We start from the raw sequence: 23,515 nt of genomic DNA on the forward strand, positions 1-23,515 counted from the left end.
GCCTGTGAACTTCACAATCATTAGATATGAAGTACATTATTTTCCACAGTATCTGGCCGGGATCCATCCCTCCTTGCTGTCTTGATATTCTCTGTGGGACTCACCTAACAACAATGCCAGTCTTTGTTCAGATAAAAAAAAAAAAATTAACCTTACTAGATTCCCTATGGATATTCATCCTCACAAAATACTCCAAACATAAGGTTTTTACCTTAAGGCCACAGTTAAGCTTTCAATTAACAAGTACGCAGAGCCACCCTAGACCACAGCTATCTTTCTTTGGAGCAAGGCAAGGTATCTCCCATACATCCCTGTGGCTGAAATGATCCGTGTTTGTGGGGGTTGCACTGCATTTCTCCAACAGTGCAGGAGAGGCAGTCCTTCCTGTTGCAGGCAAGCAGAGTGCTCCTTCATTTCCTTGCAGAGTACTTTAGCCTGGCTCCAAATCTGTCCCCCAGTGGTGCCTGGCTGCCTGCCTGGACCCCTGGGCAGGGTGTGAGCTGCTGGTGCACCTTGCTGGCTGCAGCACGTGTTCCTGGGGAAATGCCAGGAAACTGCTCCTTCCCTCTCACTGCATTATAGAATAATTTAGGTTGGAAAAGACCCTTGAGATCCGACCAATGCCAATTCCATCGCTGAGCCATGTCTCTAAGTGCCATGTCTACAGGTTTTTTAAATAACTCCAAGCATGGTGATGCATCTCACTTCTTCCTCTGCAAGCTGAGGGCTGACATCGCTTCAGCCTTTATTGACCTGCTCAAATGGTGAGAGCTTGAGAGCATCACAGCTAGTGAAAGAGTTGGTGCACTTTAGAGCCCAGTACCAAGCTGGGGAGGAAGAAAGGATATTAGACTTGACACCTGATGCTATGACAATGCATCTGCTAGGGACTGGGAGACAGCAAAAAAAAGGTCAAATCAAACTTTGCTTAGGGGTCATCAAGGGACATAAAACACTCAGTTCCCGGGCTCCTGGGTGGGCATGAGCTGTGCAGAGTGCCAGCCTCATGCTGGCGGTAGCTCTGGGACCCCAGGGGGATGATGGTGATACACCCTTCAGAAGCCTTTGTCCCATTTCCTCTGAATGCCAGGATTGGGATGTGCCCAAAACAAAACACACTGTCATATACTCCTACCATGAGATTTTATGGAAAAAGAGTATCCATTGATTTAAGCTTAGCCAGATTTTGCTGTATGGAGAGCTGGGTGCCATTTCCTGTTGGATGATTTGTCCTGCAACAGCTACAAGAGAGGCTAATGAAAAATGAGAAGAATGTGCTGGCCATCTTAGCAGCCATATTTCACAGTGTGGTTTTGAAACCGTTTGTTTTCTTAACTTCCCGAGGTCAATGGTTACGGGAGATGGATGTCACCACATGTGCTCATTTGGAAAAATAGCGATGGTCAGGCTGTAGCTTAGTGAGCAGCAGTATGGGAAGGCAAAGAAATTAAAACAAAACAAAACAAACCCTAAAAAAAGTAACTGATTTGTTTGGGATATGGCCAGGATTTCAAAAATCTCAGTTCAGGATGTTGATTAGGCAAATTCAACAGGCCTTTCAGTTAATTTATGATTTGTTCTAGATCTGAATAAACAATATGTAAATATCCAGAGTTACTCTAGGCTTTTAAAATTAACCTTAAGGCTTTCTTGAAACAGATAGACTCCCATCTCTTCCAGAAGCCTTTTGATCTCAGCTTAGCATGAAAACTTATTATTCATCAGGTGCTGCAAATCCATTCATTTAGGATACCAATTGAGTACTTGAAGGTATGAATTATTAAGGAAAGTAGTCACTACTGTTGTTTACGGAAGTCTAAGTGCCTGGAGGTTTTAAATAAAACACATTTGGATTTCAGTTGTGAGACAAATTTGAGCACTGCAAGTGCAATAGTAATGGTTTTAGCACTCACATAAAAGCCTCACTGCCAGCTCCAAACTATTTCCCAAATAAGGATATGCATTTTACAGACAAGGAAGGCTGATGTAATTTATTGGTGCTTAAGGGCAGGGCTAAAGACCCTGAGCCAGCTGTTAATGGGGCCAAGAGGGAGCGTGGGTTTCTGTCCTCCCCAGTCAGTGCCAAGCCCAGGCAGTGCCTGTGGCTGGCTCAAAGCCCCTGGGACTCTCACAGTTTAAAGCCCAACATGGCATTAGCCTTGTGACTGCTGGATGGAAGTATCACCCAGCTGGACATGCTCCCCCCACAGTGGTATGAGACATAGTCAGGCTGGGACGGTCCCTGCTGAGCTGGCACCAGCAGTGCCTCTATTTGAATCAGTTGTTAGCTGTGGGATTTGTCACCCAGTACCCACTGGCTCTTCTGGAAATGATGTTGGCTGGCTGTCTGGTGTAGGGAGCTGGGAATATTCTGCTTCTGGGAATAATAAAGGGCAAGGCATTGCTCCCTCCACTGCTTCAGCTTCCTGGCTGCATCATGCAGCGCATTCGGTGATACTGAGTGCTGGCTAGGGATGAAAAAGAAATGGATTGGAAGGAAAGAGTATGACAAAAACGAATGGTATGGTATAACAGAAACTGGTTACAATGCGTGAGACGCCAGTGTGGAGCAGTTATGCTGAAAAATGTTGAACAGATGGCACAGGACAATGCAAAGATTGTTTAACATTACCCTGAGGTATAGTGAAATATTGTCAGGTGTGGGAATGGAGTGAGATTTTCCAAAGAGGTCTTCTGGGACTGCTCACACGCCCCAGCGTGTTGGCAAGTGTTGGGAGACAAATTGAAACTAATAGCTGAGCAGGTGAGACCAACAGGATCTGCACTCCTGTTGTTAAAATGAGTCTTTAATAACACAGGGTGGGACAGTGCTGTATACTTGATAGCTATTTTTGTTGCCATTACAACTAATTTGTTTTATGTAGACATTGGAAAAGATAAATTACTAGTAGCATAGGTGATTAATATGTTAGGCAGAAACACTGCAGCTCTTCTTTCAGATGCCAGTGTCCATATCCAGGAAAATTTACAGGGAGCTGTGAGCTCTGGCAGCCACTTTAGACTGCCAGAAATGAAGGCACCTTCTGGATTTAAACCAAACTTTAACATAATACATTATAATCAAGAAAACCCCTGAGTAGTCTGCTAATCATTTTTTTAAAAACTTAACTATTACAACTGGTTAGTTGCACAAGCATTTAAAAAAAGTAATTACATTGGATTTTTAAAATATTGATTCCTATAGCACATTAAAATGATTAAGAAAAAGTACTACTACTTTCTTGACTTCTGTCTGAAAGTATGAGACAAAAGTTGTCAAACACTTGCATGTGGCTTCTGTGGAATCAGCCCCAAGAGTGTTTTCAGTTACAAGAAAAAATGCTCTAATTTTTTGAGAATTATATTGGCTTGGGATGTGATGAGGCTGGAGAAGTGCTTTCTGTTTTATTCATAAAAAGAAAAATTTTTGGAGGTCATATGTCAAACTTGAGTTTTTCCTGTTTTCTACAAAACCAGCAGGTGGTACTTGCAAGAAAACTCCATTCTTCTAATTTGCAAAAATTCCCAAGCAGAAAATATATAAGAGAGCTGCAGTTGGTTCCAGTGTGAAACTTGGCAAGAAAAATTTTTGCCTGCAAAAATCAGAGCTTAGTTATTACATTTGGCACTTATTCTTTTTCATTATGCAATGAGGACATGAAACATCTACTGGATGCTCCCTAGAGATGGACAAAGTTCTCCCTTGAAATCTTTCTTATAAGAAGTGTATGCACATAATTTTTAAAAGGTTTCCATGAAATAAAAAAGCAAAAGCTGGTAATGTTGTGAGGTTGTTGGGGCTTTTTTGTCATGCCCTAACAAAAGCCCAAATAATTTTTTTTTTTTTTTTTTACAAAATCCCAGAAAAATCAAAGACTATTGTTTATTATTTAATTTCTGCTGAAAGATTTTGGGAGCTGTTTTCTCTCTGCTTGTCAGCTCTCCTAACCTCCTCCTCTCTCCTGGAAGCATCTTTTTTTTTTTTTCCAGGACTGCTTCATAAGTCTTTGTTATTGTTTACAAATATTAAAATTCTCAGTGGTAATCTACAATTTCTAGGAGTTCCTGCCTGCATTGCATTTTGAAAGTCAAGGTTTATAAACATAGGCACTTTTGGATCTGCAGTTTCGGACAAGGAAACACCCTTCCCTGTGAATGTCAGATGTTAAGATACCAGGACTAAGCCCAGTTGCTGTTGGCCTGGAATTCCTTGGGGTTTTGATCCCCCAAGAGAAGATGGTTTGGTGGTGGACTCTGGTGAAAGGCCATGCCCTGGAGGGGGATTTCATGCCCACATTGGGCTGGCAGATGACACAGGACACCATAACCCTGTTATGTGCCCTTCTGGGAACCTTCTTTTAGCTTTCTGATGCTGTCTGGAGCTCGAGGATGCTCCTCTAGTCCAGCCTTCAGAAAGCACAGGCCATTAAATACTCCTTCTTGCTATTCCCAAGGAAATCTGTAGCCTGCTTTGCTGTATAGGTTGCCCAGGGAAGTTGTGGATGCCCCAATCCTGGCAGTGTTCAAATCCAGGTTGGACAAGGTCTTGAGCAACATGGTCTAGTGGAAGGTGTCCCTGCCCAAGTCAGGAAAAAGAAGGGGTTGGGACTAGATGATTTTTAAGGTCCATTCCAACCCCTTAACATTGTATGATTCTATGATGCTACAAATCTATGATTCTTGCTTTTGAAACCTGTGTTTCTCAGTGGTTTTTCTTGTGCAGGCACAAGACCCCAAAAAGCTCTAAGGGTTATCACAACCCCTTTTGGAACTTGTTTCAAGTTTTAAAGCTCCAAGAGCTTCCCTGACATCCCAGCCTTTCCTCTGACATGACTCACTGCTTTTCCTCCTCCCATTTTTAGTGCAGGTTAACAGCACCCCAAAGCAGTGACAGTGCCATGTCAGAGGTGTCACCGTGTAACATGGCTTTCCTCTGGGAGGTTGGTGGCCTGGCTGTGCCAGTGCCAGGACTGATACCTGACAGACAGACAAGGAAGTTGGATGTACTTTGCATCTTTTTTTGCCTTGGTAAGGCTGCCCACTGCTTTTTGAGCAAGCAAAACCTGCTGAAGTACCATCCGTTTTTTGGAGGGTAAAATAGTCTAGTGAAGTGGATGGTGAAAATAATCAGCCAAATGACATCAAAATGAAACACGAACATCTAGGTATGGCTTCATCACTAAGAGTTTAAAAAAAATTCACAGGATGTAAAAGAATAGTTTGTTGTTTTTTTTTTTTTTTTTTTAATACAAGCAACAATAAAGAAAGCACAGGGCATCCAGCTGAGAAAATCTCGCCCTAAAGTTTCATCTTTAGTGCTTTACTTCTCCATGACTGCAGGCAGTTACATGGGCTTCCTAAAACTAAATTAAGCTTTCAGGCCCTATATCTGATTCCTCCCTGTCTTATACCAGGAAATGTAAGTAGCATGGCTGATGTTAGCAGGGCTAAAATCCAAAACTGAAGAATAAATTCTTGTGATGCATTTTTGCTTTTACTGAAAAGCACATCTGTCAATATTTTTAAAATTAAATCATCAAATTAAGATAGCAATAATTTCTCATAAAATAAACTATACTTTGTGTCCCAGACAATACATATGTGGGAATTAATCTCAACCAGGCAAAACCTTATTTAATTGATTAAGTTTTAGATATGGTAAGTAACCACATTGGAGTCTATGCAATAAAGCTAAACATATGCTTTGCCTCTGCAGAGCTGGAGCCTTAAAGCTGAAAAGGTATAAAAGAGCTGCTTGGCTGGAAACCATCAAATTTGTAACCTTTCACTCTTTTACTGCATACAAAAGAAAATACCTTGTATTATCAACAACTTAATTTATGGTGAATTTAAATGCAGTTTCCAGAAAATAGCTCCCATTAGGATCTCATTAGAAGACACTGCCACTTTTTCCAGCATGTGTTACCCAATTCCTCATGAAGATTGTAGGAGTTAAGGTTAGGGACCATATTTTATCATGAGCAGGATTCAACCTCGTACCAAACAGTAAAAATTGCCCCCTGACATTTTGGCCTCAGGTCCTTGTAAATGCTCGTTTCAGCATAATATTTCTACTTAAAATATTTGGCATAGATAGATAGATAGATGTAAAAGTAAAAGGGTTATTTTGCATTAAAAAATTCTCCCATCCCACTTCCAGAAGTGGCTTGGATGTAGCTGCTGCCTGTGAGGCATCAGGGACCACTGGCAGTGGAGGAGGGGTGTGAAGGTCGGCGTGGCCATGAAACCCTTGTCAGTCTGGTGGGTCCAAGGCTGACAATGAGCAAGGACCTGCTTTGTAATCCAACTTTGAAACTCGTGTGGCCTCTCTATCATGCAGTGTTAGAATCTAGATGTGGTGTGTCAAGGTCTTCAGCTTTTCCCTGGTTTCCACTCACATGTTGAAAATAGCTGGCTTTCCAGAGCGAAGCCTGTGAAGGATGGCAAGAGACACTTGCTCTTTCCCCTCACTCCCAGTGACCTGTTCAAGTCAGGTTTCAAAGCCATGCCGATAAAGATAATTTCAGCCCAATTTTAGGCTAGGTCCAGAGGGAAAAAAAAAAAAAAAAAGTAAGTGAAAGCCCTAATTTTTCTATTTGTGGATTTATAGTGTGCTGCTTATTTTGGATCATCTCTGATGACAGCTCAGAGTTACTCTGTCATTATGTACTGTGCCACAGTCATGATGACATCTTGTAGCAGAGTGCAAATAGCATTTATTTTTCAGGCAAAATATAGACCTAGTGGCTTTTAAATGTTTATTTTTTTGTGCTGCTTCTTTTTTTAAGGATTTTTTTCTAGCTTATATTGAACCTATGTCAGGAGTAATATTTTCCTGGTTTATACAATACTGGCAGCAGAGCAGTGAGGCTGCTGTGGCTCAGCTGTGCTCAGGGCTTTTTGTGGAAACCGTTGTATCCCTTCTAGTCCTCACACTGGTGATGTCTGGGCTGGGGCTCTTAGGAGCCCTAGATCTGGCTATTTCTACACTGGTGAAGGTAAGCCATGGTCTGATTCCCCAGCAGGGCAGCCATATGGGATGCTCACTGCCTCGTGATAAGCACTGAAGCACAACAGGGGATTTTGGGGAGGGATGTGTACTTGTACTGAACATGTGCCACTAATATCTTAAGTCAGAGGGGTGTGTTTTCTTGTTTAGGGTGAGTTTGGTCTCTGCTTTGAACAGTAGAGCTTGAACTCAGAAATGACAGATGTATCAAATAATCATATCAATATTATTCCAGTATCTATTTTATTCATGCATAAGAATGCATGTATATATATATATATATATATATATATATATATATATATATATTTGGACAGGTTGTATGTAATTGATTTGGACCATATTCTGAATTGGTGCAGTATTGGTATTGTTTCAACTAAAGCTATGCAATATATGTGAAGAAAGTGGCTTTTTCAATACTATACTAACAAAATATATGCTTGGCTTCACACATTCACCAGACCTTCTGCTACATGAAATATAGTATATAAAATACCAGACTTCATTCGTATCAAAAGCTTATTTCACTTAGTCCAGAGTGTTCCTTTGTAGAGCTTTCCCCTTTTTCATAAAAGATTATGTTATGTTATAAATGCAACAGTTTCAAAAACAAAGGGAAAAAAGGAAAAAGAAGGAAAAGGAAGCCAGAGTAAAAATAAAAAAACCATATTCCTCAAAATTAAAACCAGGATGATATTCTTATGCAGGCTGAGCATGTTTTGGACTGATGTGTGTGTGTGTGTGTGCATGTGTGTGTGTAGATACATATAAAGCATGCAGACAACTAGATGTCAGTCCAAAACATACATAGTGCTATGTCTGCCAGAAAGGAGTTTTGTTCATGTGTGAATTTCTGAACTCTTATCCAATTAGACAGTTTTAGATTATTTTTATAAATACATAGTTTACAGTGGGTAGTGAAGAGTGTAGGAAAAATTTACCTGTATCATCTCTGCATTAGTCTGAGTCAGAGATTAAGATTTTCACATGGTCAAATACAGAAAATGGTTGGAAAATGTAAAATAAAACTAATAGTAGCTGGTTGTGCAGAGACCCTGGGATTTGATTCTCTTCCTACAGTGCCTTAGTGCTACAGTAATAAACACAAGTTTGTTCCCTGAAAAGCTGCAGCATAAACTGCCTTGTGTTTGTACGGGCAAAAGCAGGTCTTGTTCCCAACCTTTCCCAAGTTTACAATTGAATTCTTCTGAGAATAAGATCTTTACATGAAGAGAAGAGAGAAAGTTTTTAACAGGGAGGAGGGAGAGCTTGTGACAAAGCAGCACTATCAGCTTGAGGACAGGCACTGCAGCTTTTGAGTGCATGGACACGGGAAAGTGGAACAGAGAGCTGAATGCATGTTCTTTCATTGGGAATCACACAGCGTTACCAGTAATCCTTCCCATCACTTATAGCTGTGCTTCCCTTGACTCTAGACTTTCCCTATGATCAGTACAGGCAGAAAACATGAAATCAGTTAATTAGTCTTTCAGCTGGAAGCATTTTAATCTGCTGATAACAATCAGTAATTGGGAAGGGTGGAATGCAGCAGCTGTAATGCTTAATGATTTTTTGAGGGAAGGGGGTTTATAATTAAATCTCAGTTGTTTTTGTTGGTTTTTTTAACGGGTAAAATATTATTCAGGGAACTCAATCACTGTGTTACACATCTTTCGAGGATTTTGATGCTCTTTGTAAACTGCTTCCCTTAAAATGACAAATTGCTGATCTGTCACTCCAGTTAGTTGGCCCTACACTCTTACACAGTGTGGACAGACAAGGCATGTAATTTCATTCCTACTTGCTTTGCACACTTTTCCTTGGCCTGCTGGCAAAAGCCCTCTGGTGCCAGGTCTCACATTCCAGCTGTTGTGCATTTATCTTACTAGCGGACAAATACTTTATTATCCTGTAATTTTTTTTTGACTGGGGCTTCAGGGCAGACAATATTTGTGGGAAAATCTGCCGAATCTGGCTGTGCCTTCTGACACAGGATGAAGTGGTTTGCCTCCCTGCCATTTAGAAAGGTCACGGACAGGCACATTTGGCTAAAGAGCACCGGGTCCCCTTTGCTGAGCCCGGTTGCTCAGACGCAGCAGCAGCAGAGTGTGCTCGGTGCTGGGGATGCTCCTCACCTGTCAGTGCTGGGCTGTTTGCCATAGGAAGCTGCTCACAACCTCGCCTTTCTCGCTGTAATTGTCTCCTGACAGCTACCTGCCTTTTCTCAGCCGCCTCCTGCTTTTCCAGTGAAACCCGAAACCAGGTGAAACTTGCTCAGTGTCAGATTTCACTTCCAAATTGCAATTCAAAGCTAAAAGAAGCCCTGGGTCTTCCAAGGTTCACCAGCCTCTTGTCAGCCTAAGACTTAGAGTAATACAATCTAAGCCAGTTTAGGGCAGTGGAAATAATGCATCTTGAGACTTTTCTCATGGCTTTTGTCCACATTTGCCTTTAAAAAAAAAAATTACTTAGAATCTTTTTCCTTCCTATTTGCACATCCTCTATGCAATAGAATATATTGATTTTGTTATTGCATCAAGGATTTAGGTCTCAGGCACAGGGCAAATGTCTATTTTTTAATGAGTGACATAGTGTTATAAGTTAAAATGTATGACAGAAAAATACATAATTCACAACTGTGTCCAAGACAAACCTCTCACTGAATAGAGTTTTATTTGGGTGAAAGTAAAACATGCAAGTCCAATTAGGAACAAAGTCTGTACACAGGGATTATTTTTGGTTATTTTTAAAAAGAATTTTTTTTTTAAGAAGAAGAAGGAATACCGACAGGAGTTTACTTTGGATAATTCTGCTAAGCAGCTGGACTTTGAGGAGATTATGTAAGATGAACTAATTGCCAAACTTCTGATTCTTGTTTCTTGCTAGCCATAATTTAATTCTATATTAAAGTTTCTGGCTTTCACCCACATTTCCTCATGATTTGTGCTTTGTGCAGGGCCAGGGATGGTGAGTAAACAGTAACTATGGTAATCCTGAAATTCTTCTGTTCTTATGCCAGCCATGGGACCCATCAACGTCCTTGGTGCATGTTAGAGTTGCCTTAAGGCTATTCTAACTTATGCCTGCTCAGTTCCTCATAGGAATATCCATGCAGCTGGGAGGAACAAAATTGTCATTGCTGCACAGATTTTATTTATTGTTTCAGTGTAGTATTTATGCCAGCCATATTTCACATTTATTTTGAAATCAAAGGTTTTTAAAAGTAGTAATGTCATAAAGAACTCAGACAGTTAAAAACATGGGAGCTACAAAACTTGTCAGAGCCAAGTATATTGCAGATATCCAATTCTATACTTAAGCTGCTTTAAATATAGCAATGGGAAAAGTAGGGAAAGCATCCCTATGATAAGGCACCAGCTGTGAACAGTTTGGTGGTCTACAAAAATGCTCCTACTGTTGCAACTGCTGGAGGGGTGACCCAGGGGCAGGAGGGGTGAGGGAAGTCATGGTAAAAAATCAGAACAAAAATGCAAACACAGGCCCAGCCACAGAGGCAAGTTTATCACTGACTGAGATTGTGACCTTTCTCCAGCCTATCAAAATGACTGTCCTACACTGTTCTGGTGAGATCCACCCTCAAAGTTCAACACTGATCAGCCCCAGAAGATCTCTCCTGGTAACTGTGGTGGAAATATGAAAGCAGGGTTAGGTTACTGTATCAAATCTCAGGAAAGTTCTTGATAGGAGAAAAGAACTCTGTTCTTCTTTCCCATTGTTATTCTTAGAGAAACTAATGTTTTGGTCACAGCTGGGGCTTGACTTCTTTCTTTGCTTGACCCTTGGGAGGTCACAGATAGGTCCTGAGGCAGTGTGATGACATCCATGGGGAAATTTATCTTGAAAAGCCTCCTCTTCTGCCTAGTAAAAGCCCATATTCAGCTTGGTGGCCTTATACTCTTACCTTTCCCATCTCCACCTCTTTGAAACCATGAGATATCAGGCTGTGATGTCCTTGAGCATGGAAGACACAAATCCTAGGATCTCTTTTTTGTAACTGGATGTAGCAGGAATCTCAGCATGGGTACATGACAGCTTAAAGGACTAATGATTAGGATATTCTATGCAAATATTCAGGGATGTGAGACACAATTTTCACCATCCCAAGGAAATTCCGTAATCTGCAAATATTCCTGTCCACTCCTTATCCTGCCTCTCCTACAAAAAGTGGGTTATTACAATTTGAAAGTCTATTTCAAGGAACACTTGTGAGAAATCAAAAAGAGATTCTGTGAGTCTTGTCTATGGCTTGGGTGCTTTTCCCTTAGCTTGATTTGAAATCACTCATTCTGCATAAAAAAATAATTTGGGAAAAATAACAGTAAAGAACTGGATACCAAACTTCCCTCTCTGTCTGATAAGTCACATTCATTGCTCCTTTTATTTTCTACTGATTATGTATTATTAACTATAAATTGTTTGCCATGAATTATTAACTGGATCATTAAAAGGCCGAACTAGGACTACGGAAGGAATCCTTGCATTGAGTACCGGAGCCGATCTCCACCTGCTTTGATTAATCAGGTATTTTGCCTCTGAATTTCATTGCAGGCTGCATCAGAACCATCAGCACCTTTGTCTGACTGCATCAGCCTTGTCCCATCTCCTGTGTCTGCAGCAAGCAAACCTTTGTAAGGCATCAGGCTCAGAAGAAGAGCAGTGCAACTGCTGACTTACCCAGGAGAAACCCTTTGTTCTCACCTCCAGGAAAGATATTCTTTCTGGGACTCTCAAGCTGATGTGCATTCTGACTCACTGGGACTGCAGTAAGCAGCTGTGTAGTGCACATTCACACCGGTAAACAGGGATTCATTTAAGCAGACAATGATAGTAGGTCATAAATATGATTTGAAAAACAACCCCCTTGAATTAAAGCTATTTCTTTATTAACAGGTTGGTTGATTTGTTTATGAATTATCTAAAGGACTCCCTCTCACATTTTGACCCAAATATGTCAGTAGAGTGTCCTTGCTTTTCCTTTATTCATGTGGTGAATTTGGTTTTCATGCACCTGCTATTACTATTGCATTTCACTGACAAGCAGAGGCAAAGCTTTTCTCTTCTGGAGAATTACTGAATTACATTTATTTTCTCATGCTTTTTACTTGTCTCTCTGGAAGAGATCTCAGGTTCACAGGCTTAATGCCTGAGTGATCCACAGAGCCCCGTTTCCTGCACGTTTCAGTGCTCCAGGTAACAAAAGTCATCTTTCTCTGGTCTCTGAAGTGGAAAAGCTAACTGTTCCCTTCACAATGAAAGGGGACTTTTGTTCCTACTTTATTACTTATGACTAGCGACATTATGAAGGGTTTGCTGTTGTACCTCTGCTCTTGCTGCTGCTGCTGGGGTGTCTCAAGGAGTGTATTCATGGGCTCTTTTCTACACTCCCAGTAAACGTGCCCTTCCTGGCATCTCGCTGGACTGCATGACACATGCCATGTTTCAGGCAGAACCCTCACTTCTTTGGTGCCAGGGTGTGTCCCTGGTACTCCAGATGACTCTTCCCTGCTCAGGGACGATGACCCCCACAACCTTAAGGGTGGGTCTTGGAAAACAAAAGGTGCAGCTATGGTCTCTACATCTGCCTAGGGCAAGAGTTATCACCAATTCCCCAGCATCTGGAATTGCTTGTTATTGATTCCTGTAAATTGTCTTATTTATCTGAGGGCTGCCCAGATGAGCAGCAGACGCTTGAGAACTCTAAATACGAGTCAGCCACAAAGTTCAGAGATTAATCTGTCCCTTTGGGGTGCTGAGCAGCCAGCAATCCAAACAGCTTGTTGTAAGAGGCTTAACAATGCAGAACAGCTGATTTCAGATTCATCCATTGAAAACATACATTCATGTTGCTGGATGTTGGAATAAAGCTAAATCACTTTAATCTAAAACACATTTGAATACAACTCCCACAGTTTAAAGGGCACTGAATTAATCTTGGAGTAACAGAGTTGCCTTGTAAAATGAATTTGTGTGATGTTATAAGAAACTTATAAGAAACTTGACTGTGAAGGGGGCAGATCTTTGAACTTGTAAACCCTCACTGTTTAGAAATATATAGCTGCTTGAACACAAGACTAAATGCATCAGAATTCAAACAAGCTATTCCTCTGCTTTCCCACATTTTAATGTGCTCATCAGTGAATATTTATGTACAAACCCTGCAGTAGAGCACAGTTGTCATTTCTCAGCTGTCTCCAATTGGCAGATCGATGAAAAATTTGGTGTGCTCCCACTCAATTGAAAAAAGTAACTAACAGGCTGCTAGGTCGTTTTCTCTCAACATTAATCCATCATTATCACCTGAAGGGCAGTACTTTGAAGACTCAGGAAGGTCCATATTTCAATTTAAATAATGCCTAACAGGTATAAGCTTGACATTTTCAGTTCCCACTAAAACTTAAAGAGCTGACAGCATTTTATTTTGTTGAGAATATATCTTTTCCTCCTCAAGGATTTCTATACAAAGGCTTAGGCACAGGTAAAAGTATGCCTTTATGCTAACCAAAGAAGAATCTAGTTAGCTATCCAGAAATGCTTTTATTTTGTAGAGCTTTCAATTGTCATTGTGTCAGATTTTTTTATTACTTTGCTATTAATTTATAGGATTTTTTTTTTTTTTTTTTTTTTTTTTTTTTTTTTTTTGTGAAAATCTTTATGACCTTGGAAAAGGAGAATTCTGGTAGATAAAAATTCCGGTACCTGCTTTGTTCTGGAAGGAAATGCAGGAATCTGGTTTTGCAGTAGCTAGATGGGTTTCAGCCTGGATTTTCACCTAGAAGAGGTAAAGGGAGGTGGTAGCCTCTTTTGGGTGACAAGGCAGAAATGATCTCTGTGGAAATCCTTTTGGAGGTATAACATGGGTTCTTCTAACTTGTGGAGCGAGTCCTGCTCTGTGAGGACATCAGGACTGTCACAAACAAAGGGACTGGGACATTGCTGGTGCTCTACACCCAGCAGGAGTTTGGAGAGGGATCCCATTGTAGCAGGATGCACTCAACCCTTCCTTGCCTCTACCCCAAGGCACACGTATGCACAAATGCATGCCAGGCGTAACACAGTTGTCAAAGGCTGAGAATGTCAGGTTCAGTCAGGTCTCAAGAACCTGCAGATGTTTCAAATCAAAATGTTACCTTAATAAGAATAATTAGGTGTTTGAGAGAATATTTTGGTCTGTGCCTTTTGAATTGGAAAAACTATCTTTTCTCTAGCCTAGGCATTCTGTTCATCTGAGCATCTTCATCTCAAGCTTCTTCCCATAAGTTGTCTGGAGAAAAAAGCTGATGCTTTTCCTCTGCAGCCATGATGGGTGGAATTTGCTACCTTAAAAATATCCAGATACAAAGTGAGGTGTTCTGAGCAAATGTTGAGCAGTCTGTTTCCAGTGCTGCTGGGCTGGGGTGCAGGCACTGCCCATGGGATTCACTCCCCAGTGCCAGGCAGCAGGTGCAGACCCCCCTATGGCAGGAGGAAATCTGGGGAAATGAAATCCCAGATGCACTTCATTGCACCTTGGGAATGACAGAAGCGTGTCTTGCAGCAGCCAGATGGACTCCAGTCTGAATCTGTCACATAGGGAACATGGTAGCTCCTTTTGAGAGGAAGGAAGGAGCTGCAGCTGTTAGAGACCTGCTGCCTAAAAGGTCATGGGAGAAAGGGGAAAGCATTTCTATGCAGCTTCCTACTCTTCCTGGGAGAGTCCTTGGAGCCCTGGCCACAACTTTTGCTGCACGTACTTCACTGTTCAGCTTTGAGGATTTTTTTCTTCCTTACTCTACCGTTCCTTAGAGAATCTACCTCATGCTGAGCAGTTTTGCGTCATCAATTATTAACTATGCATTATTTCCAAAAGGTGCTTTGAAATTAATTTCATTTTATTTATTTTAGAGAATGAAAGGAGAAAAAAATCTTCCCACCAATTATAGTTTCCTTTACTAACATATTTTGCATGAGATTGTTGTTTTATGGGATATTACACAACTCATTAACTTTTGGAATAATTGGTATCCAACAGTGTAATCAAATCACAAGCTATAAATAAAAGGAATTTTAAGGTACAAAATTTTCACTGAGCCTGTCTCCTAAAACATCTAATTTTTTGCCAACTCTGCAAATTCAAATTTACCTGCTTTGGTCAAATTGATTACCCATCAGAACAACTTATTCCTGTGGATAGCAGAATGTAAAACGTTTTTAAACACACTGTGTTAATATCTTATGAATACACTAGATAAAGGATATTCTCAAAAGTCTGAAGAAAAACACAACAAATAACATTTATAAATAGAAATGCTGAAAGAAGACAGGCAATTGAGCAACAGTGCCAGTTTTTGAACCTGGAACTTTGTACAGCTTTTTTAGAAGATACTGTTGTGTATTTTTCTGTCTTCCACAAGTTATAAAACATCACTAATCTGATTCTGGTTTTTTCTACCAATCTAGATTTATACTGCATTCCTCAGCGTGGTAGCTTAACCTTACTATCTCAAAACTTTATGTCTATTCAGATATATCATCATTAGGTGATAGGTGGCCTATAAAATAATATTCATTAAGATGAATTTATAGCTACATAGATAATGATCTGATCCTTATGAGATACTACCAGTTTATTTCCACTGTCTCTGTTGGTGGTGCACATCAGCTAAAGAGCTGACAGTAAGCACTTCAGACCATTTAAATATATTTATATGGAGAGAGACACCGAGAGACTTATATATACATATACATATTGAGAGACATAAATATGTACATGTTCAGATGCTGTCCTTTAAAGAAAAATATTTCAGAGGAGGTTGGGCTCTCAGAGGATGAAGGAGAGGACATAGTTAAAAAGGGTCAAGCCTAGGCTTGAAAACCAATATTTTATCCAGAAGGAAACCCATGGATTTATCATATGTACACATATATATAAACCCATATGCATGGGTATCTTTAGATCAAAATACATCTTTATTTCCTTGCACTGAAGGCAGGAGACACATCCAGCCAGGTAACATTGGCCAGACTTGTACTGATGCCCCGAGTGTCTGCCAAGCGAAAACCTGCCAAGACTCCAGGAGTGTGAGCCCGGTGTTCTGTCTCTGCCTCCCTCAGCCTCCTTGCCAGAAAGGACACACAGCTTGGAGTGTCTCCTTGTGGTATTAGGGCTGAGACCTCTGAGGGAGTATCCATAGATATATCATCTCTATTCTTCCCACATGTTCTAAAATCCACACTTCAAACCCTTGTGCATTGTCTGTTGCTGTCCATCATTCACAACTGAGAGAAATGAAGGACTGTGAATAATGATAATGTAAAAAGCAGCAGGCAAATGTAATCTGCTGCAATGCTGGGTGGGGAGCAACATCTCTGACTGGACTTGGCTTGTGTTTATATGGGCTGCTATTAATAATAAACAAGTCTCTACTCCTTTGCCATATGATAAGCATCATGCTCAGGATAGAGTTTCAAGATTTGGATCTGTTGTTGAAACCTCCAAAACAATACATACACGACCAGATCTGAACTCTTTGGATTGTTAAAAATCCAACTGCTTTGGCAAAGTCCACTACAGAGCCAGGTGCTGCTGCAGTGAGAGTAGCTTTTACAGGCACTCCAGGGGGAAAAAAAGGTCACACTGGGCCAGGGTGGTTTTCAGTACTCAGCTTCCCTTTGGTTATATTGTTAGACATGGAGAATATTTAAACAGGGTTTATGGCAACTGGCAAATCAATTGCCTTGAAATTATACGTATAAAAAGGGAACTAAGGAAAGACTAAAAGTATAATCCCTAATCTAAAGACTTTGACATGTTTTCTGGACAGTAGTTTGGTATTACCCAGATGTATCCTTGCAGAGTTGTCTGTGCAAATCAAAAACATCCATCATACCAAAATGAGCTTAATTATGAAAGTTTTGCTTTTCTAGTCAAGCTTTAATTTCAGTTATTCCTGATTTCACATTACTTAGCTTCTCCTTTTACATTACATGCTGCTGCACATCCATCACACTAAAGCTGTTGGAATGACAAATGCATAAAACCACAAACTGATTCCAAAAGATGAAGATGAAAATCTTCAAACCCTTGCATTTCTAGTGGAATGCATTCCTTGATCATTGCAATATATTTAATTTTTAAATTTATTGAAACCAAGAGTGTCACTAGGGTGGTGCATGTGTTGTCAGATCCCAGTGACCTTAGAACTACCAGCAACCCAGCCTGCAGTGAGCTTGGACAGACTGGCCTCAGTGTCTCTGTTCAGTCATGCCAGAACACTGATCCTCCTGAGGTAAGCACTGGGATTCAGTAACCCATGTACAAACCCAAGAAGCCAGTGGCAAGATTATCTTTACCCACAGTAATTTCTCATTTGTGCTAATTTTTTTGCACCTGGGTGGGGTCCACACCTGTGCTTCAAAAAGATTTGGAGTCAAACTCCTGCTCCTGCATCTTGGGGCTTTGTACCTCAGAGCCCTTGGGTTCTGTGGGAAGACATCTGTGTGTTAGGAAGCTTCACTACAGGTTGAAATAGTCCCCAAAGACTATGTAAATGTAAAACTTGGAAACGGTGTCATGCTGACTTTCTATAAAACATGAGGAGTAAAAGTAGATGATTCCAGGCTGATTACTCAAGGTTTTTCAGTTGCACAATTTAGCCTGATACAACATATATTTATCTGTAGCCCTACTCATCCGAAACATTGAAAAGGACTTAATTCACCCACAGAAAACCTTTAACACTGTTGAACACGGCTGAAAAATGTGTTCCTATAACACAGAAGTTCCTTAATGGTACCTTCATCCTTTAAACAGATTATAATTAGAACACCAATAATCTCTTTTAAAATAGCCAATCACTTCTGTATCCATTTATTTTAAATTCAAGATGCTGCTACAAGCTCCCTTTGGAAATTCTGGGTTTAAAAAATCCCATGCCACAAAGTGAAGAATATGATGAAATCAGTTTTAAGCAGCTCTGTCATGCTTGCAAGTAATTATTTGCAGTGCCAGTTTGGGGTGTTAGAGGCCAGCCTGGCTGGCACTGGAGTGCCCATCCCTAGAGAAGCTGCAGAAAGTGGCTTATTGCCTGTGAGGGGGGACAGCCACAGCACAGTGGTGATGGTGGCCACGGTGATCTGTAAAAGGAGAATAGTGAGATACCATCACTTGCTTGGGAGTGGAAGGTTTGGGAGGTCTTTGGCAAAGTCCTAAACAAATGCCATGTTTGTTAATGTGAACAAATTGTGCATGGAGAAAGAACAGTCTGAGTATATACATTACACACACACACACACACCCCAGATAATATTATTATTGGAAAATCATTCAGATACTCAGATTCTCTTCAGAGTGATGTCCTTGATGAGCTTGTCTAAATTTTTTGCAAGTGTGACCTACTGGAAGCACACCTCATCTGAACATCATCATCACTTGTAGAGTAGCTTGCTGTCTTTACTGCTGTAGAGGAAATAGGAAACAGCTGTAATTAACAAATATGAATTTATACACCCCCTGCAGAGTGTTCAAGGAGCTGGGATTTACTACTGGTTATGGATAAGTGGTTATGCCCTGGTTAGTTGGTGCAAGATTTCAATTTAGTTTATTATTTCTAAGTCTTGTTTGGACAGTAATCATTCTGCCCATGATACTTGCAAAGGCATTGTTTTTCCTCCTGTTAATATTCAAGTAAGTTAATTTTTAGAGTACTTTTTTTTTTTTTTTTTCCATTTTGTGAAAATGTAAATAAAGTAGGATGGACATAGGTTTCCATTCCCAAAAGCCACATAGAGCATTTATTTCACACATCACATGCAATTTGAGGCAAAATTGTGTTTTTATAATGAAAATACAGCTATTACACCAAGCAAGGCTCAATGGTGCAGCTACCCTGATGGGCTTCAGGGTAAGTGGGTTCTTAGTGTTCCCTCTAATTATTTCCCATGAATAGTTAAACAGAGCTCAGGGAAGCCCCAGTCAGTTTGGTGTCAAATTTGCTGTGAAATCTTCTAAATGAGAAACCTGTGTCCTTCAGGATGGTGAGGGGAAGACACCAGCCTGCTTGTCACTCTGACACCTTATTTGTAACATAATTCTTTTAATTAATTTCTAATTTTATTTTCTGCTTTTGTTAAGAGCTAGCCACTGTAACTTAATATGTATGGTTTTATTACTAGTGCTAAACTTCCCCTGCCCAATAAAAGCTGGACAGGTGGCTAGTCACCATTTTATGAGCAGTTAAACCATTTAGCACATCGCCACTAGTTTTGCATTAGCACCAACCCTGGGATTCATTACATGGTTCAGCAGTACAGAAACCTAATGCATTATGGCCCAGCAGGGTTCACCTCAGGCTGATTTTCTGCTTGATTTTTCACTCTTGGTATGGATGCAGGAAGTCAACCATCCTGCAAGAGACATGGCTGTAGTAGACAGCTTATCTTTGGACAAGCTCTGTGTATTTGCAATGAATCCATTTGGTGAGAAGTGCTAAATGGCATCAAACCAGGATCAAACCACCATCCACTCCATGAGGGTGCAGGTGCAGCCTGGCTGTCTGATGTGCAGCCCTTGCTGGGAGGGTGTTTCCCATTTTGGACTAGTTTAAGGTGGGAGGTAAAAGGAAAAAAAAAAAACAAAAAAAACCACAAAACACTCAAAAACACAGAATGGAAAAAATAAAGACAAGAAAGTGTTGATGTTTTGCTCCCCTCACACACAAGTGATGAAGCTTCCAGCACTTACTGCTAACCTCAGAGATGGTGTTTGTCATGTAGATATGCAGCCATTAGAAATATGAGAACCATCTGGTTCCTTTCTTCTTGGAGAGCAAACAGCTCTCTGCCAAGGTGGGCCGAAGTCAGATGGATTATTTCAAGATAAGAGACTTGGTTTTTCTTTCTGTAGTTTCTTTCAGCCACACAAAATAACTGCATCTATTCATATTTTTCCCTGCTGTTGTTAAGTATATCTATATGAGGGTCCTCCTTTTTGCTCTGTTTGCTCTTTTCACTCCCTCCCTTCTCTTTCACCATTTCCATTTAATTTTAGCTCAGTTCAATATTTCCTTCTGAGAAAAGCAGCAAAATATTCATGTGGTCAAATCTACAGTAAAGGTTAAACTTAATCTCTGAACTGAATTTGAAAGAGTATATCATACATTTCTGTAAGAATGGTTGGGATTTTCAAAGAAAGCTACCTCTCAAATGAGGTAAAAAAAAAGGGGGGGGGCATATTTCTGGAATGGATGCTGCTTTCTGATAAACTTCTACCCTGAAAAAAGAGGAGTTTTCTCAGAAACAAGACAACTTTTCAGGGCAGTATTGTTCTACAAGATGACTGTATGGATACTCATATACACAAATGTGATCTAGCAAATAATTCTGTCTTAATTTTTTTCCAGGCAAGTTTTGAAACTTGCAGAATTTCCTTTGGGATTTTGGGGTTGAATCTGCTTCCTCTGAGGCTCCTTTGGTGCTGCTGTGTTCCTTCATCCCCTGGCAGCCCCGTTTTGGGATAAGCTCAGCCACAGGCACAGGATTGTGGGATAGCAGCAATGTCCCCCTGGCAGCCCTGTTTTCTGGAGTAACAAACAACACAATGCCAAACTTCCAAGAAATTTTCAAAAAAGATCATTCTCTCTGGCAAGCAGAAAACACCAGTTTGCAAGTTAGAAATATATGTATTGACATTTGATTTCTTGTTGCTCAAACATACTTTGGGATTTCATTTAGCCTGAGCTCAACTGCTGCTTGTTTATACAGGCTACTGGCTGTTTACATTAGGTCAATACACAGGACAGGCTGTTTATACCCGACCAGCAACAAATTCCACAGCACACCCTGTGTCTAGCACTGCTGCTTTTTCTATGTGCAGAGCTGGAAAGAAATAAAAAATTTGGCTCTGGAAATCAACAAGCAACAAACCCTCCTATGTATGGAGTATCCCTTGCATCAGAAGTGACCAGCATCATCACTACTTAGTGCTCTTTTCAAAAATATGCAGTGCCGAGAATAGGATCAGCTCAACAAGAATGGCAAATGATGGGGAAGAGCCAAGAAAAAAGTGAACAGTCCCAGTTCATGTTTGTGTCCATCTACAGGGTCACAGAACTCACATTTGTGAGCACCTGGTGCAGTTGCACACACAGGTTTGCAGTGCACTTACCTCACAGTGCAGCTGGTTCCAGCTCCACATATGCAAAGCCTCTTGTGTTTAATTGGAATATTTCTCTTCTGGATGACTTCATGGGCTGCTCTGACAGAGCTATGTACAGAGCTCAGTCCTCCTTTCCTGGGTGAGCAATGCGTTTGTACCCTTCATGTAATTGATAAACATTTGCAGTGCTACTAAAAAGCTTCTTGGCTACAGATCAGTGGGATCTTATCAGGCTGTGGGACAAGGTAGGTGTTTGTCCTGCTGCTTTCAGCAGTGCTCCACTGATTTGAGCTGCCAGAGTCCATCCCTATGGGATTCACACAAAGTGAAGGATGATCTTGAGGGGATCTTGAGGAACTTGATGATCTTAAAGGTCTTTTCCAACCTAAATTATTCAGTGTTTCTCTTTCTTGAGCCCAAGCTCCCCACAGACCACCATGACATTCCTCCTCTGTTTCTGCACTTTCCCAGGAAGGAGAGAAGACAAGGGGGAAAGCTGCTGGAGAGAAGACAAGGGGGAAAGCCCATCCTTAAGTTGCTTATCTTGCTGGTCCCAGTAAACCTGTTAAGAGAGGTGCTGACTTTCCAGATGCTGCTGGGGACCTTAATTCTGTGCTGAGTGTGTGTGGATCCTGGAAGATCAGAAATACCTCTTAATTTCTGGGAAATGCAAGTTTGATTTTTTTGCACACTTCAGCAGTTTTGTTCTCATTTAACATCTAACTCCAAATGCAATTTGAATTCCTTTTGATTTGGGGCCTGTGGCTGCCTGTGTGTATTCCCAGCTGTGGCCCTCAGGAAGAACGCAATGAGAAAGGGCATAAAGTTCAGTGATACCCACCCAAAGGGGAATGGTTTCACCTCCTGCTAGTCAGCTCTGGGCCCTTAACAGCTGGCGAAGAGAATTTCCTGTGGGTGGTTCTTCAACTAGATCCAGAAATGAGCAAGAAGCACATGACAAGGGTCTCATCCTCTCCACCTCATCTCTGGGCTATTGATTACATCTAGAGGAAGCCTAGACATGTAGATGGATTAGGTATCTGGCTTCTCAATGCCTAAGAAGGAAGACGATTTTCATCCCACCTCTCCCAGTCCTTTCCAAGTGCACATATACCTACGTGCACCAGCTTCACCAGGGCTACCAAGGAGGGTAGCAGCAACTGGGTTTTGTAAGGATGCATGCACAATTTCCATGAGTTATAATGTTAATGCCAGATTTTATTAATAAATAAATGAATAGCTCCAGGAGGATGCAACTGGTTTAGCATCACCTACTATTTCCATCGGGAACTGGAAGCTTGTTGGGGTTCCCCATGCCTCCCCTGGAGCGGGGACATGATTTAATGGACTGTCTCCTCTCAGGGCTGGCTTACACTTAATTCTGAACATGAAATTATTGCCATGCTGTTTTTTCTGCTTTTCCTGCAGTAATATCATCAGGATGAATTTAATACAATATAAAGGTTGTGATGAGGCTTTGTGTTTCAAGTGTGCCTTTCTTCAATGTCCTGTCACTATAGTGCTGGGTTAAGGGCACCTTATTTGGCACCTTACTCTCCAAGTAAAATAGTTTTTCTTTACCTACTCTTCTTGTGGCCATTGCTAATAGTCTGAAAACTCACCATCTTGTGTCTTTGAAATCTACCAGTTAAATGATAAAAGGAGATTGCTTATGAAATAGTCAACGTTGGACATATTCCTGATAGTTGCACAAGAAGGAACTGAAGCTTGCAAAGAAACAGAAGCTCTTAAATTTTGGCAGCATTCAGTAAACTGCCTCCCATTAATAAATAACTGACATAATTCCCAACTTTTTACTCCTTTACAGATGCTTTTCGCTTGGCAGCTGGCCTTATCCCAACCAAGTCAGGAGTAAAAATTCATGATGATTTCAGCTGGCCAAAGGGTCAGGAGGCTGAAGATGGATATCTGGATGCTGCAGCACTCTGGGGAGAGCAGGGAGCAGCAGCCTCTCCAAGAAGCCTCTGAGAGTAAAGTGTTCAGTCTGATCTTCTTTAGAAGTCTTTCTCTGCATTTTAATCTTGGGCATAGATGCACTCCATGAGAATCTGCTTCCAGCGCTGCTTCACAGACTCCCTTTGCTCATATTTCATACTAGGGAAAACGAGCTCCATGCTACGTGGCAGCTGTGTGGGTCAGGTTTGGAGGGCTGAAGAGCGTGCATCCAGGCTATTCAATACTTGCCAGAAGGGTTAAAGCAACTGTACCATTCTTTAGCACGCCCCTAACTGATCCCCACCAGCCCAGGAACAGGCAGGGAGGTGAAGCTGTTTAGCTGCAAATGCTGCATTTGCACTGGGGCTGCATCCATCTCTCTGTCCCTGCTGCCATCA

At 41.0% G+C, this 23,515-nt stretch overlaps 1 long non-coding RNA gene across 1 annotated transcript; it reads left to right on the forward strand.

Moving 5' to 3' along the window:
- Positions 1-21,174: 21,174 nt before the first annotated feature.
- Positions 21,175-23,174, forward strand: LOC137469967 (uncharacterized). The gene is made up of 2 exons (XR_010996836.1): positions 21,175-21,300; positions 22,990-23,174. It is a non-coding gene; the product is annotated as an uncharacterized lncRNA (long non-coding RNA).
- Positions 23,175-23,515: the final 341 nt, after the last annotated feature.

Source organism: Anomalospiza imberbis, chromosome 3 (assembly GCF_031753505.1).
Source record: "Anomalospiza imberbis isolate Cuckoo-Finch-1a 21T00152 chromosome 3, ASM3175350v1, whole genome shotgun sequence".
Taxonomy (NCBI): Eukaryota; Metazoa; Chordata; class Aves; order Passeriformes; family Viduidae; genus Anomalospiza; species Anomalospiza imberbis.